The sequence below is a fragment of the Lipophrys pholis genome (assembly GCF_963383615.2).
Source record: "Lipophrys pholis genome assembly, chromosome: 15".
NCBI classification, from domain to species: domain Eukaryota; kingdom Metazoa; phylum Chordata; class Actinopteri; order Blenniiformes; family Blenniidae; genus Lipophrys; species Lipophrys pholis.
In genome coordinates, this window is record NC_137642.1 from 24977153 (window position 1) to 24996691 (window position 19539).

The window sequence follows — 19539 nt, forward strand, 5'->3', positions numbered from 1 at the left end:
ATTGATCCTGTTCGTTTGGGTTTCTGTTCTTAAAAAGAAGGTCAAAGGTTGAAGACAAATCTCCGTCCAAGAAACAAACAAGGAGCTGAAGCAGTGAGACGCTCGGCTTTAATTGTGTCCAGTTTAATCCTGATTGTTTTGCTTTAATAAACCGCAGAACGACAGGGCCTGCGACCAGGACTCACATTCGCCGTTTCATCTCAACACAAGTCACAGAACTTTTACGGATTCCTGCCGTGCCGTCCAAACTGAAACACACCGGGTTGAATTTGTTCATCCACTGTGGAGCTCCATAACAGAAAATCATTCACAGAGCGGACCTCTGGTGTTTCCGGGTTTCTGAGCAGTGCGTGTGTGTGTGTGTGTGTGTGTGTGTGTGTGTGTGTGTTCTGGCTGCAGTCCAGACGAAACATAATAAATGAGAAGAACTCGCTATAAAACCATTCAGGAAGTTACCTTTTACCTTAAACCAACCAACAGATATATATAGTTGACACTGTCCCGTGTTAAATGAATCTGGCGACCTGGACCTCGTCCAGTGGCCGCTGTGAAAGGACAGCCGACAACATGGGAAAGTCTTTGTGGCAGCTTGGAGAGACGGCTGACTGGAGGGAATGGACCCCACCGGGGGCTGGTTACCTATGGTGGCAGTCTGGGACGCTGCCTTAGCTGTTGGACACCGGGGATGGGTACCGAATTCAGAACATTTATGAGCACCGATTCACGTAAAATCAAACGGCACCATGTTTCGGTACCTAAACGCATCCTTGGGACTGCGAGAGTGGAAGAGTAGGGGATTTTCCGAGCCGGACTTGAACGCAGCATTGTACGTACACAAGCTCAATGACGTCAGTAGCGGGTTCAATCAACAGAGCAGCATGTGGCGTGCACGGAGCGCTCGATAGGCTCCGTTTTTCAAATTGCGACGCAAATTACGTTTGCTGAAATATTCGTAACGTGAAGTGCGAGGCCAGCAGTGGAAATACTTCTAATCTGATGAAGCTCCTGCTTCTGCACTAGATGTTATTCGGAATGAAGAGATTGCTCATTTGTTTCCAACTTCATGGAGCCACATCATACAATGTTTCCAGAGGGGAAAGGACTAGGAGGAGGAGGGTGTGGACCTCGGTGTTTTCCCGTAATAATGTGCAAATTAAAACTGTCGAAATTGAGGAAACAACTGCGATGTTAAAATACAAACAGTTGGATGTCGTTTTGATACATTTGTTAAAGTTTATATATTGAGGAATAAAGATGCAATTTTGTTTTCATGATTAAACAAACAAAATATTTATTAGCACACAAAAGTACCAGAAATCAGTACCTGGGAATATTTGGGGGCAAAGGACAGTTTAACATCACATCCCGTGTTTAATGATTCTTTTGGAGTTTAAGATCATTTAAAGTCCCCGGGTTCCACTCTATCAGTCAAACTAAGGCTGTTTAAGATCATTTTGGTCATTAATTTAGTAAAGTGTTTTTAGGTTTATTTGATATAATTGTCATATTTTCGTGCAGTTTTTACTAGACGATGGAAGAACTAAGAAGTACTTTTTCTGTACTGTGCAATGGCCTACCGACCTCACTTGGTCGGTCTTTCATTTATTTATTTTTCCAAATTTATTTATTTTAAATTTCATGGGTAAAATGGTCTGGGATGATTTCTTCTTTATGAAGAGAGAAAAACAAACTGCAGTGTCTTATCGTACAATAAATCAGGATTGAGTTGACATACGTCAGCAGAAAAAATTAATTAGCAAAAAAAAAAAGAGACATGGAAAAAAGGAGGGGAAGTAAAAGGAATTTATCCGATTAAGTAAATCTTTAAAATTTGTGTATTGTATAACTTCAATGAAAATTAATCTGCAATATTGTGCAGCCTGACTTATCAGAACCAGCGAATGGCAATCTTCACTGGATTCAACCTATTTTACATCCACACATGTGAAATAGTGTCAAACGGCTCAAAAAAGAGAAACTGTGACCAGTTGAAATGGTCCGGTGGCCGAGCCGCCTGCATCTTTCCTGCATCTGTTTCGTATTGCAGCCTCCAAGCAACATCTCTCGCCTCACGACTCCCAGTGTTTACCCTCCTCCATCATCACTTCTGCCTGTCGCTCCTCATCTGCCCCGCCCCGCCCCTTTTTCCTCAAGTTTGCTCAAATTCAAGGGAAAACAGGCCCAAGCACCGACAGTAACCGAGTGACGACGCATGCCGTGTTCCCGTCACAGAGGAGCGCAGGCGTCGCTCCTCTGGACTCCGCCCTCCTCCTTTCTGGTTCTCATGGATAATTAAGCTTTCCTGTCCTCTGCGAACCAGACTAACAAGAGGACTTCTGGGAAATCAGTGGGTGGGGGAAGGTGGGCTTCTTCAGAAGGAAGCTTGTACAGCATGACGACGAGGCGTATCAGGAGTTTGAAGGTAAACACGCGGCGAGCTGCTTCGTCTGGTGAGCCATCTGTGTTTGCTCATGAAGTTTGTTTTGGTTTTAGTCCTTTAACAGAGGCGGTTTAGCAAATTATCAGTCGCACTTTCAACTGCCACGATACAACAACCTCCACACCCAGTGGAGATTGTTGTCGTGTGTGAGTAGTAGTCCCAAAAATGATAAACTGCTATTTATTGAAATAAATCATTTGAGTGTGAACATGAAGAGACACAAAACAGAGGGAGCTGCTGCTTTAAGCATGAGCCACATGGGTGTGCGTTCCCTTTCTAATATTTTCCAGTGTATAAACCAGGGTTGTCAAACATAAGGCCCACAGACCAAAACCAGGCCACCATAAGCTCCAATCTGGCCAAACCACCAAGCAAATTGAAGAAATTGCAAAGAAAAAAAAAAAATCACATTTTAAAAGCTTGTCTCTTTGGGAAACGACCGGAGTGACATAAAGAGGATGTACTGGAAGCTCACATGGTTATACTTTGTGGTCCAACATTCTGGTCAACGACAAAGCAGAAGCAAAGAGCGAGAGAAGAAGTGCAGTTTGCTCATGTGGAAGAAATGGGAACCGTGTGGAGGAGCAGTCACGCAATATTTACTTCTTGGTATTACAGAAGGCCGAAACTGTCAATTTCCAGTCCAAAAGCAACTGAAAGTTAAGCAACTTCTACGGAATCCATAAAAAAAAAAAAAAATACTGTGCATTTTGCGAGAAACGTTACTTGGATTCATACTTTATGCAATCTGTCATTGTGAGCTTTGTGCTTTGGTAACTGTTTTCAAAGTTAAAGCTAAAAATATATAAACTCTGTAGATCAACACCTTGCAACAGAAAAATCAACTGTGTATTTTTAGGCCACTTGGAGGTTTTGGTCTCATATTCTTCTAAATGTTATAAAAATAAGGCGGCGAAAACACTGAGATAAAACGTTTTCTTTATTTTGAGCTTGGATCTTAATGTAACTAAACTTCATCAGACTTGATATGTTTCAACCGGTGTTAATATTAATTGAAAGTACGTTTTTTTTCATTAATTTGTATTCCCTTTGCGTGATACAATCCCTGTGGGATGACCAAACGGAAACCAGTGAGGAAGCAAACAGGTCTGTGACACACTGATTAGATCTTCTGGCACTCCATCAGTCAATACAGAGCTGTGTTTGACCACCGCGTTCCCCGTGTGATCAGAGGTTAGGTGAGGTAAGGCCTCTCACACCAGCAGGGGCAGATTTAAGGGTTTAACGGTTTAGTTTGGGCACATTTAAACACAATGTCAACGTCTTACAGACTGAAACTGACCGCAAAACACTAATTCTAAAGGCAAAACAGTCATCTGCAGCATGTAAAGTGGTTTTGTAGGTGAATATTGTGTGATCCTACCTGTGCAGGTGAGTGAGCCTCCTCAGCTTGTGTTGTCTTGGTGTCTCCTTGGCGCTCTTACCCCATCTCCGCCCTCTGGGAGCAGCAGCCAATAGGGAGACCGTGAACGCAGGGGGCAGAAACAGGATGGATCTGAAAGGAAGAAAGTCCCCCCCCAAAAAATTAAAAACAATGTGTGTGCCAACAGCCGTGAGGAGCTGTGTCTGAGGGAAAGTAAATGATGAATATCAGCAGTGTAGGTATCTGAAAAGTCAGTTCTGGTGTTTTTAAATATATCAAGTGGAAGCCTGTTGGGAGCTGATGAAAATGATCGCAGATGATCACAGAGGAATGTTAAGTGAAAGAACCTCGTCCTCAGAAGGCAGGTGGATTAGAGGAGACGCACCACTGAGACATTTCCACTCACTGATGAGCTGCATTATAACTGACCTCACCCACCCTGAACATCACCCGTCGACCCTGCTGCTCTCTGGAAGGACATTGAGACACTGTTTACACCACAACAAGGCCTGTAAACACACTCTGTTTACACCACAGCGTTTTCAAGTCAAAACTGAAAAAGTTTCATGTGTTTATGCTGTTTGTTTACACGACAACAGCGCTGGGAGTCACTGAAACGCTGCACTTTCAGATTATAGTTTCCAGTCACGTGTGACATTCTAGAAACACACCGATTTTGGTCTCCGTGTAAACACGGGAAATGCAACTTTCCTGAAATGCAGGAAGACTGAACAAGCGCACTACAGTTGCACATGTGCAAGTAGATCGACAAAAACAACGAAGGATCCAAGAGTGTTGCTCACTCTTTAGAATTCCACAGCACCTCCTCAACAAAGTGCACATTTACTACACCATCATCTGGATCACATGTGGAGACACATTAACAACGAGCAGGCAAGGAGGTTGAGTGTTTTCATCGTACTGTTCTGTGTGCATGCATTACAAAAAAAACCCCCAAAAAACAGCACATGTAAACTACAGTGTTCTAAGCATTTCTGTGTGCAATAGACATAAAAACATTCGGAATGTGAAACTTTTCTAAAACGAGCATGCCGTCTCAATTCCATCACGGTCATGTAAACAGGACATAAAGACTTCAAAACACCCACTTATCACTAAGCCTTATACCCAACACAAGTTCACTTAAAATAATACGTCCATAATTCAATATGTCAATACAGTTTAAAGCTTTTCCCAAAACATCAGGGAAAAGCTTTCAACTGTTTGCATCGGGGTCAAACAAGTGGTTCAATGAGAAAATGACAACTGATGTTTGCATCTTCAGAGCAAACCTGGTCAGGTCTGCATTCACAGCTCGAGTTTGATCAAACTTAGATTTATTCAATTCTTAGCATTTTCAAAGTGGCTAGCGCAGGAAGCTTGTGGATGTTTTCTGCATCAATGAAAAAAGGTTAAAGATTATTCAACAACTGCTGCTAATTATCAAACTTTGTTTTCACAATCCATATTGCTGAATCACAAAGTGTGAGAGCATTCGTCGGATGTGCAAAAGGTAGTTTCAATACTATCAGTTTAACATCATTGATCGAGGGTAGAACTAGTCAGATATGATGAGATCAGAATCAGATCTGTTCGGTGCGGCAGTGAGAGAGAATTATGAAGAAAGAACAGAAAGACTGAATAGTATTACAATAACTTTCCTACATAAATTCGATAAAAGTAAGGAAACTACAATTATAAAACTTAAATGCCAACCATAAATTACAGAACAAAAACACCCAACATCCTCTTGATATTGCATCTAACAAGCGTGTCACTGCTGATAATAAATCCTTAACAAAATCAAGTAATCAGATTCTGGACGGGGAATCGTTGCTCTAATCGACTCTTGCACTTATGAGGAATCAGGTTTCATGTATGCATGGCATCGACAATCACATTACAGCAGAAAGTCTGGAGCCTGGTCGCCTGAAAGCAGGTAAACATCCTGAGTGACAGCAAAGCACTTTGCAGGCAATGACTAAAGACAACAAGGTTAACGTTCACGACATGAAACACGCAGAGGTACACGTGTTCTTCCCACAAAATGAACAAGACGTTTTAAATTTTCACGACTAATAGTTGTTTTGGGGGATTTTCATTTGCTTACATTTCTAGGTGCGTGTACATGTCGTTTCTGGCCCTCAAGCGCAGAGCTCTCATATTTGAGCTCCTCTTACTCATGCAGACAAGATTCTGCATGCAGGTCTGCTGTGCTCCCATTGCAATAGTACAGTAATTGGGGGGATCTTATTGTACAACTCGTCATTACTGTTCTTGGCCTTGTTCTACAGAGTGTAGCGATAACTGAAAGGCACTAATCCAGGGAAATGAAAAGCTTGAAGGTCCTGGCCGAGAGGTGGATTTAGATTGTGTCATACAGTAAGTAGAGTGTAGACCATTTGACATATGGTAGTTTTGTGTATTAACTATTTATTAAATGTTATCTCAGTAAATCTATAGTAACTAATTTGTTTGGCATTGCTAATGGTGGCTGTGTGGGTGTACTTAAAAGTGAACCCCCGGGCTCCAAACAGTGGCAGTTGGAGTGGATTAAGCACACCTGTACTGAGATTTGAGCTGGGTGTTGAATTACTATTTGATGATCTTTGATTCGAATGAGACTAAAAGGGATCAGGCCTATATTATACATCGTTTTCACACTGAAACCGACCTGTTTTTAAAGTGACGCACCGATATTTACAAGGTTCACGATGAGCGATCCGGATACAAATCCCTAAAACCAATCATGGAAAACAGACAGATTTGCAGCAAACTCTTGGCTCCTAATATCCCTACTGGTAAAGTATTTTCAGTGAGTGTGGCGATTCTTTATCGCAGCAGTAGTGGATGTTAATAGGCTGTGTTCAATAATTGTGTGCAACACTGGTTTAAGCACACATTAGTCTATTCTTGTGACTTCGCTGTAGCTCAAGTTTCATACTGAACACGGAAACCAGGATAGTTCAAAGGGTTTGCATACTTGATTACCAGCATATGAGAGGTTTGTAAAGCATGCAAGACGTGCCAAACCTGAATGATTGATGATAACTGGGAAGTATTGACAGTTAGTAGCTGTAAAATACAGTGTTCTTTAAAACAATTACAGTCAAACTGCCAATACTTAAAAAAATAAAAAATGAAACCAACACCAAAGTGGATATCTCCAATTTAAACACACGACTGAGTTTTGTTAATTATTAAACGTGGTTGTGCAGGTTAGATTTTAGTGGTCAGCAGAAAGCAAGAATACGCCACCTTTCACAGTGCAGCAACAATGAATGACCTCTGTGACATGTCGACCTGAGCAGAGACCAAACACACACTGAGGTAGGACGAACAGACGGACGAGTTAATGAACAACTGGACGTTTGCGTTTCTCGACGTTAGGCTGTGCTTACCAACTTCAACTCCCACCCATGTCCATTTCTGTTTATACACCGTCAATGAGGACAAGGGCAGCTGACATCAGCTGCCCTTGTCCTCATTGACGGTGTACTACATAGTGGAGATGACTCTTGCCTGTACAAGAACATGCATGTGAAGTTAATTGGTGACCCTAAATTTCCATTGAATGTGTGTGGTTGTCGACCTGTCCAGGAAGTAGCCTGCACACAAGATGGGCTTCAGCGTCCTGAACCCTGTGATCCCGAACTGGATGAAGTGGTGGAAAAGATGGCCCTGGTCCAAGGCTAATTAGGGCCTCCAAATTGCTCAGAAATAGATTGATCCATTTCTTTAGAACTGATAAAATGTATGTTTTCTTTAAGGAATAAAAATAATACTCATTATATTGGTGTTTTTCTGTTGATCTTTTTTACATGCTCACAAATCTTCAGGATAATCTTTTTATTTTATTTTATTTTTTTAGAAGTAGGTAAGGTGTTTTACTTGACAAGGTGACAAGTCGGTTGCAGGCTTGTTTTCCAAGTCTTCCGGTTTCACAGCTGTCAGTGCAACTTAACTGGGTGAAATACGGACGACTGTGATACAGAGTAAACTCTGCAACAAGCCAAGCAGTGCTGTCAAAAATAACTTTTCAGAGCCTCACTGATCACTCATTAAATCCACTCTTATCCCAACAGCTTCAATTCCATCACTGCCTGTCAATAAGGACAATAATCGCAATTAGTGATGCACCGAGCCACGTTTGTTCACTTCCGACCCGATCCCAGAATTTGGATATCTGCCGATCGATACTATTCCAATACCAGAGCTCTGTTTGCTTTAATATTATTATTGTTGATTTTATATGAAGCTGGAATAAACTCCTCTCGACAGGCAAGTATGAAATATAAGAATGTATGCATGCATTCTCTCAAAAGGCAACTTGAGGTTAGTATAAGGTCAGAAAAGGAAGCAGTACAAACTATTTTTGTTCAATTTGGACAATGTGGGGGTCTGCGTGACGTCACCATCTCATCTTAAACTTGTTATATCTTTAAAACCTCAGAATCACTTCATTAATCCCTGGGGAAATTCTTCAGCAACGCAGCACAAACAGCAATGTTTCCAGCTCTAACGCAGCACAAACGATTGGGACTAGTTTCAGGGACTTTTGCATGAGTAGGACGCAACTTCACAGAGGTGTGAACCGCCTGCTACAGAGTGGAGGAGCGAGCTGTTCATTGTTTTGATGTCAGTGCCGTTCTTGGCGAGCTGGTATTTTAAAACGGTGACGTCTGGCTGCAGAGCGACCGCCTCGCTGTACTACGGCTTTGCAAGCATTCACGTTGATGTGTTGCTTTGCGGTGTTTTGGGCATAAAATACGTCCAAACAGCAAACATGTTGTCATGAAAAGTTGGATAGCCACTGTGCTACTACGCTAGCCTGCCCGCTGGCTGCAAACTGTGGAACGGATTTCCTGACTCATTACTCCATGTCTCATTGAGACCCGCCTCCTTTCAGGAAATCCATTCCACATTTTGCAGCCAGCGAGGGAAACATTTGTGGAGTAATTTCAGCAGCAGTAAAGCACAGACCAGGCTCATGGATCGGAAAGCTCCACAGGTTGGATCGGAAATTTGCGATCTGTGAATTACGTTGGTATCGGAACCCGATACCGATACTGGATCGGACCCATCCCGAATCGCAATGTTTCCCAACATCTCACATCATTGCCGTGTCATCTCACCACCACAGGGCTTCTATACAAACTTAACACTAATGTACAGAACAGCACTGACTGCATCAGAGCTGCAACTAGTGGCTCAGCTCTGTATTCTCACACAATGAAAGAACACTGCAAACAAGCATGATGAGAGTCTCTTCAAAAAGTGATTCATGCCAGAGAGATCATTATACAAAGTTTATGATCAACTCTTGTGCAGATACAACAGATCAAAGCTAAAATAAAAACCATGATAGCCAAGAGGTCATTAGGGCAGAGCATGTGAAGTCTGGCTGTGTGTGACAGCAGATAAGGCGGCGGCAGAGCAGACAAGTATCCAACACCGAGGTCACATCAGGTCTGCAGGCAAAGGTCAGATTGTAACCGACGATGTATGAAGAGGACAGATAGAAGAGTTCTGACCAATCAAGGAGGAAACAGAAATGAGGAACAAAGAAACTGTCCTGGACCTTCACAGATAACTTAAATATCCAGTAAATGCTTCAGCTGATTCATCACCATTCCGAGCCAAAAGTGTGTTTCGAAGCTTACCGGTTCTTCGCTTCTCTATGGGCGTATCCACCAGCAACAAGTCGTAACTTGGGTTGCGTATCAAGAATTTCCGTGGTGAAAAAGCAGGTTCCAGCTTCCAGTTTTTCCCCTTCTGTCACAACTATCGTGAAAGTGGTTGCGTGAGCATCTCTGAATCAAAAAGCAGTTTAGCCCCCGGCGCAGTGAGACAGCTGTGAGGAGTCAATCTGCTGCTTGACAAAATATTTGGTGACAGTCCATCATAATTGTTTGGCGAAAGAAAGAATTTTAATTATACACTTTTGTCAACTGAATGATAGGACTCTGGTACAACATGAACAGATCACAGTCCATCTTAGAGCAAATACAGAGAGACAGGCTCTCACACACAGTCATTCAAACCTATAGGGTCATTTAGTCACCACTTCACCTCAAACAACCGTTTCTGGTTTCATCCACAAAGAAAACCCAAGCATCCAGCCATGTGCTGCAATTGCACGAGATTCAATCCAAGGCCTTCGTCACTGATAATTCACGTAGGGGGCAACCCTATTTTCCGTGATCTACTTTTCTTGTGGTCTACTTTTGTATTTCCTCAGGGGAATTTGACATATTGCACGAAATAGGCTATTAGAACAGGAACGTACCAGCCGCACATACCAAGTTAAAAATGTGCGGCCTGAAATCCTGTCAGATATTCTGTATAAATGAATGTCACGCCAATGACCTATGAATATGTACAAAAGGAATCCAAACAAAGCAGAATCATTGCCGTTGTCTCTGGTGGAGATTATCGTCTATCCACAACCACTCTGAAGTGATCTTCGTTCATTACATCATTCCAATACAAACTCAGTGCAAAACCTTTTAAACTGGATCCGCGTATGAATCACACTTTTGGAAAACAAACTTCTTCCCTGTATTGTAATCTGCTGAACACAGTCTCCGACCTGGACCTGCGTGGGCTAGAACTATAAAAGACACAGTTTCAAGCACCACTTGACACACTCAGAAGAATATAAGAGGACAGTGAAGCATGAGGGAACAGGGGCTTCATAGCAACGTGGTGCAAAGAGAAGCACGCCATAAATAGCCTGAGAGCTTCGGCCGAGAGAGGGGCTGTCTGAGCTGGAGTCTGTCCACCAAATATCGACAGACCGCAACAGTATTCACAAAGGGCTAAAGGTCTCACATTTGTATGAGTTAGTAGAAGTAATGCTCCATCTCTGCTGGATCCCTGGTGGCTTTTATTTTACTATAAATGTAATCGATTAATAAGTGAGCAATGTTTCATTCAGATGTCAGAAACAAACAACTTGAATTAATTTTACTTTAAGAAAAACAAAAAACCCATAAAAAAAAGCCATATGTATCAAGTGACATAACACCGTAGCATACACACACTCCAAATAGAAAGGAATTTCTCATTATCAACAAATACTTGTGAGTGTGACTGCACATACTGAAGGTCATCTCTCTCTATGCCGTGACTCGCTCACTCACACTCACCATAATCTAAACTTATCTCAACCTAAAGTTGTTGCGGGCGTGAGTGATGTGCACCGCCGCGTTGCTAATAGTCTGTTATTGTATCACACAAACACGCCAAGTCTGATCCGAACACATGACCCCCAGTGTGACTTGATGAGCTACAACTCCCATTGTGCACTAAACAGCTGTGACGGTTTGGCCATGAAGCGATTAGTTTACTGAGAAGACAATCACTGACTTACAAAGGCAGGAATGACTCGTCTCCTCTTGTGAACATTTAGGCGCCATTGTCACAAGTGTGAGCACTCAGAAGAAGGATGATCTTTTGGGGATTAGTACATACAAAAACTATGCAGGATGTATTCTATTAAGAAGGGGTAAATCATTCACCTTTCCCATGTAATTGCTCAAACTACTCTGAAACCCTCATTGTGTTTAAGTGCCATTCGAAGCGCTACTATTATATAGAAGTGCTAGACAACGTTCAGAAATATTGAAAATAATTCACAAAGCAGTATAAGTTTAAATGGTCATATCCACTTAATTGCCAAAATATTACACTTACACACCAATGGTGATGTTTGCCATTCAAGGTGTTTGACTTCTGTTGGGAGCAACGTAGGGATTTTAGTGCCAATTTTGGAATTGCTAATCTCCTCTACCAAATCAGCCACACCTACTCGAACACCATATTCAAACAGATACTTCACTAAACAAGACATTCAATATGGCTATGACATCTTCTACAATCACAGATTTCTAATACTGTGACTGACACCACTTTTATAAGGTCAAAACATTCCAACAAACAATTGCTCATCCAGCCAATCATCAACACTTTTCTATTTTTGTTGCAAATCGAAGTCACCATAGACAATCCACCCAGCTGTCCATTCTCTTCTAAATCATTAAGGCTCCTTAGCTGCCCGATTCTATTCCCCACTGCATTGCTAACTTTGTCTAACATTGTGCTTGGCAGGCAGAAGTTGTGCAATCACTGGAGGTAGGCTTTATAACAGGGATGGAATGAAAGGAAACTGCAATATTTGTCAGATACATTGAGAGATACATTGATAAAAATGTTATAAGGCCCAGAAGTGCTGCACAATGGTAATATTTTTCTTTTTTTTTTTTAGATTGGTTTAAGTGTTACCATCAACATAAATCTGTAACAAATGTTTAATAAAGTAACTGAAAAACAAAAGGAGTCTATGAGATCCATTTTCTTTCAATTTTAACTTTCTCCTTCTTACCAAAAAAAGAAAACCTTTGGGGCTCTTCAGCTTTTCAAGAGAAAGAAGTAACACCAACTCGTACAGGAAGTGAAGCAGCTGATCCCTGACATGGTCTCTGTGGGAAAGTATGAAATCCTTTTGGGGACGGCAGTGCTACAGCTATGGAGGCATGAATAGACGATCAACAGGTCTGCTATTGCTGCCGTGACATTTGTTCTGCACCACATAATCAGGTGACAAGCTTGTTATTAATAAGATAACCACTTTAACAAAGGGGACACTTTTGCTTCCAGTAAAAATTTGTTTACTGGAGCAAATGTGACAGAAAACAAATAGTCCAAAATGAAGACCTGATGCATAAGTTTCTCTTTGCATCCGCCTGTCAGCATGGGCTAACAGCATGTGTTACAAACAAAAACTAACTTGAGAGATGCCCTTTCATCTTAACAAGTTGAAAGTGAGAGATCATGCACTTTGGAAGAATAACAAAACAAAGTCCTACTCCTGCTGATGGTTCACAATTATGGATTTCCACAGAAATGCACTACAGAAGGACTGACAAAAAGCCTCCATGGAAACTGTGGCTGTTGTGGTCATTCATTGGATAAATAAAATGGAAAATTGCAACTAATAGCAGCAGCTATTACAGGAAGGCAGAGAATCATAATCCCAAGGGCATTTCAAAGTACATCTTTAAAAACAGACTGCACTGCAAGATGACATTACCCAGACAGCTTGTAAGAGAAAACGAGGCAAATGTTTATCAGGAAGGAACTCACTAGCTTTGTTTACAACAATAAATAACTACTGCTAATGCAGAGAGGAAGGCAACAGTCTCATTAAGCTGTTGAGTACTTTCACAGAGATGGTTCAAAGTATCAAATAATATAATCAAAAGGTGAAGCGACGAGAAGGAACGTCTCAAAATGGTCTCATCGCAAGAAGCATCACGTCATTTTCACACGTGTCAACCACTGCCAGTTTTCAGTATGAATCCACCCATCTCTGATTCTCCTGATAGCCACTTTGAAGAGTCACCGCTTTATGTCATTTACAAAAAGCAAGCACTAATGTGGCCGCACCCCATCGAGTAGCCGACACGACACAATAAGCAGCACATGACAACGTTTCAAAACAGGATGCTGCAGCAAAATATCCTGAGCAACTGCCTTCAAAACTGCAATTACACATAATGTCAACTATATTCTCCTTTAAGTCCCTGTTCACTGTCGGAGACCAACAATAGCAGGGATGTAAAACTCGTTTTATTTCAGGGGATCACATAAAGCCCCATTTGCTCTCCAGCAAAATGAACATAATAACCTCTTAACTTAACAGTAACTGGAAAATATCATTCTTGTTTTAGTCCAAACAAGTACGAGTACGTTTAAGTCCATTGTTGGCTAAATATAGTTTTTCAAAAGGTAAGCTTGAAAAATGTATACAATTTCAAGTAAGCATCGCTAGCATGTTAGCCATGGGCTCATATCGATCCACTTTGTATGGGACATTTTTTCGCATTTATGCAGAAACGATAGGCAGAATTATAAACACAAATCGGTGCAACATGGGTTTTGATGTGCTTTTTATGTCCGTGCTCCCAGCGGTGCTTGACTAGTTACTCACAGACAAAACGGAAGACAAAAATATATAAATAAAATTAAATGGCCATCTAGGACAGTACTGTTTGCACCTTGCCACTAAGGCAAGCACAAGAACTAGAAAATTCCAGTGGAGATTTTGTGTCCATGCATCTTTTTATCTCAGCGTCGCCATGGTAACAGGCGCTGATTTCCTTTGATCTCCAACATGAGGTGGCCTTCCCATTCGCGTTGTATGGGACATTGTTTTGCAGGGTTTTTTTTTTTTTTAGGATTTATTCGAAGCAGTTACCCAAATAGATCCCAAAATGTCATCAATTGGTCCTTGGATGATGACAAGTCATCTCTTAAGATTTCATGCAATTCGGGTTAATAGTTTTGGCGAAAAGTTGGTAACACACACACACACATGCACCAATAAATACAAGAGGACAAAAACCTAACCTTTGCCCCAGCGTTTGTTGGTGAAGGTAAAAATGTATAAAAGAAAAAACATGACATATTTTTGCATCCTCCATGCATGCAACTCTGTGTGATTAATTACCAAAGAAAGTACATCATATACTCAAAATGTCACCCCCTTGAAGCAATCCTATAATAATATCTAATACCCGATCACCAGATGAAAGTTAAAGTCCGACTGGTGCCTGGGCAAACATTTAGAAACTGATACATCCAACATGGATAACCGAGTGCATATGCATCCTCAGGAACTGAAGGCAGGAAGAGGGTATGTGTGGCAGACGGGGAGGGAGAATGTTCGCAACGGTACAAGCAAGGTTTCAATCCGCTAAGAGAACCCATGAGTCCAATTTGGAGGCGTGTAGGAATGGATGTCAGTGAATCAGTACGCTGTTGTGCTAAATCTGAAACGTCATTGTGCATTGAGTCTATGCAGCTTGATTGCAGTGCAAAACTTCAGTAACACACTGTGCTTGTTTAACTGTTGGGTGACAAGTCATTCCCTCTGGGGCTGTCTTGGATCCCTATGTATTTGCACGTGCAACTTCTGCAGCTCACATGTTAAACTCCAAACACTCATATCCTGTTGCCCAAGAAGAGAGTTGCCTGATCAACCCAGACTCTCATTTCTACCAAATAATGTATAAAGAAAAAAAAAAAAAAAAAAAAGGACTGAGTGACATTACCCTTAACCCAAACCAGGATTTCATGCATTCAAACTGTCATCTACAATGACAGAAAAACACAATGTGGATACTTTGAATCACTTGTATACTGAGAAATATTTACTTCAAATACTGCCTTAAATATTGTATTTGTCTAGTGCCTACGAATGAACCTAAATTAGTAAAATGCATTCATAAAGCAGGTGGAGTATGACAGTAAAGGAAAAACAAAAACCAAATAGGGTACTTTGGTTTCACAGCAAGTTCCATGTTACCTTCCCTCAGTGGAAAAGGCCTGGTGGTAGTAAATTCTACAGAAGTGCACATTGCTCCCCTTGGTATGAGTCACACCGAGTCCCAGCCCTCAATGTTTTTCTTCATCAATTGTTACTGTACTCCCAAACGTAACTCACCATAAAAGTGCATTCCCTTGTTACTTTTTCTGGGATCATAGAAAGGAAATCTTTAACACTGAGTCAGACTGACGAAAGAAACTCAAGGATACTGAGAAATCAGACCTGCAACAATTGATTCAAACCATGTCCTGCTTATAAAAGATGCAAGTAGCAGGCATCACCTGTCTTTTTACATTGAAGCGTCAAGAAAAGATTTTCAATTGTTTGCAACTGACAGAACAAGTACAGAGAGGAGGAGCTCAGGATTAAATAAACATTATAGGGCGAAAGCACCATTCTATCTAAGCCACTAGGCAATGGCCTTAAAAGGAAAACCACTAAAAAAAAAAAACATCAATGAAGTGGATCTCAGAACCAGTTGACTGCTTCTGTCCAGTTACACCGAGCAGTTCTACAGAGAACCATCGCTGTCGATCAATCGTCTGTTTCCGTTTGTCCTGTGACAACCCTTCACAAAGTATCCGTCTTTATATCTCTTTGTCCAACTCTGGAGGTGCTGAAGCTGATCCAGAGCCCTTTCCTCTGTGTTTTACTGGATATAAATGCCACGATTTGGCCTTTATATCTTCGAAAACACTGTAAGACAAATTGCTAAATCTGAAAATATCCAAAAATGTCTTAGAATTCTAACTACCTTATCCAAATAAATGAAAGCGTGGCCTCCAAATCGTTGATATCGAAATTGCTTTAGAGGTTTATACAGGGCTGTTGTCACCTCTCTCAAAGATTTTCCGTGAAATTGTTCATTGTCAAACTGAAGTGCTCTTCAACAGTGCAGTCAGTTGTTATTTAAGTCCGAATGAGACGGATTCCATTTAACTGTATAATAAGGGGATAAGAACATGTAAGCAAGCATGGCACGAGGATATTATGTGACGACAGGCTGGACTGAGTTTCACCAGATAAGTGCTGATATCATGCATGGTAGCAGTTATATAACTGCTCTGACCATTATGGCCAATCCTGGCATCAGTTTGTTTCCTCCCACCACTGCCATTAATGTCCATAACGGCTTTAAAACTACTGATGTATTTGCCAGTCAGGATCTGCTGCTTGTAAAGTGGCAGCAACATTATGGATTAGTTGTGTCCGTGTAGCAGCATATCCCTCAGTAAGCCATTTTTAATGGATCTCAGGAAACAGTGGCAGCCGAGCACTTTAATAATAGCGGCAGCAACAGAGTTCGTAAATACATGTTTTGATTAAGATTTCTTAATCTGCCATAAAAACAATAATAAAAAAGGGGTCTTTTTTTTACCTGTTGTGATCAGATTAAATCAGGACAAAAAAAAGTCACAACTGCTTGCCTTCTTTAGTCAGATTTAGAGCTTTGTGCTTATCGTACAATAGGTACTGTAGATCTGAGGATGACAGTGATTAGTTTTCGGTCTCACCGTCAACACAAGTAGAGGTGTGACTAGAGGAGCTTTTCACAACCACTTGACATACCGTGACTGTTGAAACTGAAAGAGAGCTGCTCAGCTCACTAAGCTGTCAGCACATGCTGACAGAAGTATTGTGAAGCAGCAAAAATCATGTTAAGAGATTACAACACAGTCTTAAAGCTATTGAAACGTACTGGAACTTGTGGGGAACTGACCATTTCCATGATCCAACATTTTTAGCAAACTAGTGGTGTGAGTCATGGTTAAGTTTGTTGCAGGAGCCTGCCGGTTCTGTGCTTACAGTAAAACTATTAACTGTCTCTACGTGTAAATACCAGAAGTAACAGTGGTTTTCCACTCACATTAGATGGAACTGGCTTATTATGTTGAATTTAACTGAGAATGTCCCTGAAGCTTACAATATATAAAACAAGAATGGTTTAATTTCAATAAAGACTTTATCTGCAAATGGCTTTGTACTTTGTAGTTTGTTCTGTTCTGCCTCGTTACAGGGAACATATTGTTGCGTTATCATATTGAAACCAATTGTCTCTCAGTGTCCCTGTAACCTGCCAACAAATCTCCTCCGGCGGATCAGGAGAAAAGAACACACACACACACAAAAAAAAAAGAAGAATATAATGTGTTTTGTCAACCAAGTAACTACATTCACCTCAACAGGTCAGAGGACTTTTTGGATAAACTGCTGGTAAACCAGAGCTAGTGGTCTGTCTAAATGGGACAGTGTAGATTTCTGTGTTACCCACAATTTAGTTTTAGTGCAGACCTAAAGGGACGCAAATATAATTAGCAACGCTCCTGGGTATGTGTGGCTCCCATTTGATACACATAGAAATTAGCGACCTCGAAGTGGAAAAAAAACTACACATTTTAGGATTGCTGCATGTTTAAAAAAATAAAAATAAAAAATCAGTTCTTCAAATTTAGATTATAAACACTGTGCTGCTCTCACTGCAGGATTTGCCAATGGGCTTCAACTGGCTTATGATCAAACTGTGTGTGATGTTTTGATACGTTTTAGTAAGAAAATCTGTTCTATATTCCTCACACTAGTTTGCCTCAATCTAGGGTGTTTAGAGGGCAATTAGGTGACGCAGATTAGAAAAGATGAATACATGAGAGTGGATTAATGTCCCTGGAAAAGGTCACAAATTTGATTAAAAGAACAGGTCAGCGTGTCCTTGAGCAGAAAACAGAAGCTTGTGTGTGCGAGTGTGGTTGAGCAGGTTTCTGAAGGCACGGTGAACTCCGAGGCAGACCATTTAATTAGAGCTGGATTTTGTGTTTGTCTCCAACATTTATTTGTGTCTAAAAGACAGAACGAGCCATTCAGTACAGCACCGGCTATGATGGAAAAGCGAATACGTATTGAATAGCTCAACCAAATCCATTGCAACCAGACACTCACGAACCGTCAGGCGCATCTCTCAAAAGCACAAGCGCAATTTCAGCCGTATTGGCCCTTCTTCACCAAACAAATGAATAAATAAAACTTTACCTTTTTAAACATGTCTATCACAAGCTGATTAGATACTATCCCAAAAATTCAGGGCTGAATCCCATCCACATGAAGAGCACTGAATCTTTTTTTTTTTTTTTTTTTTAATACAACCTAAAAAGGAAAGGCGGGAAAAACATCAGAATGCTTTAACACAATTTTTTAACCACAAGATTTCTTCTTTCTAGTAGCCAAGTCATTTATTTACAGAATTCAGTTGTAAATCATTTCAGGAGGTCTGGATGAGAGATACTCAACTGAAATGTGGTCTGGACATTTCAGTGTGAGCACACACACACACACACACACACACACACACGCACACTCGCGCACACTCGCGCGCACACACACACACACACACACACACACACACACACACACACACACACACACAACCCTGAAGAAACGGTGGAAAATGTTACTCATGTGATGACAAAAACTTTGATCTTGGGAGAGCATTTATGAAGAGAACGGGCTACTTGAACTGGGATTACCCGGGTTTGTTTAGGTTCACGCATACGTCCATCTCACTTTAACACTGGATTAACACATGTCACACACGTGTTTTTTTAAAGTTTAGCAGGCAACTTTTACTTTGTTATTTTAGTTGTTTTCCTCCATGAAGCCTGGTAATCAAGTGATCCACTTTGATGATTGTAAAAAAAAAAAAAAAAAAAAGAATCTTTGCCTGAAAAGTGTATTTAAACCGACACAGCTGATGTGACTATCTGAAACGAGAACATGTTTGTAATTTCTCGTTTGTTTTTTTTACACGAATTAAAGCCAATCGATTAAGGGTGTTTATTCCTCTCGTATGAATCAACATACGGTGAACTGATGCTGTGCGGCTAAAACTACAGCTTGTTTTTCTTTTTGTTTAAAAACCTGCGTGGATAAACTACCGGAGTCTTTCAACGGTGTTCGCGTTTTTGTTTTTTCCTCCGTGTCTCTGGTTCCTTTCGGCAGGTCTTTAAGCGAACAGAAGCCCACCTCGGGGAAGTTTCACTCGGTTTATTCACTCCGAGCCGGGCTAACTTCACGATTGTCAGGTTAGCTTAGCGTCTCGACGTGAGCGCCCACTTCTCAGAAAGCTCCTCCAAGGTTCGTTCTTCTCACCTGGTTTTCAGCGGGTCCGGACGGTAGCGGGAGAGTGAAGTAAATCCATGCCGAGTTTGTGTTGTTGTTGTTGTTGTTGGTTTTCCTTCCCAACCCCGGTGATGTTTTCACTCCGCCGGGTTGTGGACTCGCTGCTTTTTTAACGGCTCCTTCTTCTCCTCCTGCGACTGGAGCCGCCGAAGT

At 41.2% G+C, this 19539-nt stretch overlaps 1 protein-coding gene across 3 annotated transcripts in view; it reads right to left on the reverse strand.

The window, feature by feature from the left end:
• The window catches only part of b3gnt2b (UDP-GlcNAc:betaGal beta-1,3-N-acetylglucosaminyltransferase 2b), a 50961-nt gene that overhangs the window by 4213 nt on the left and 27209 nt on the right, over positions 1-19539 (reverse strand). For 2 of the 3 annotated variants that reach the window (XM_080481735.1, XM_080481736.1), the window contains exon 2: positions 3825-3956. The gene's annotated coding sequence lies outside the window, so the exon portion shown is untranslated. Of the gene's footprint in view, positions 1-3824; positions 3957-19356; positions 19526-19539 lie in introns of those variants that run through there. The other variant, XM_080481734.1, reaches the window with a different exon arrangement.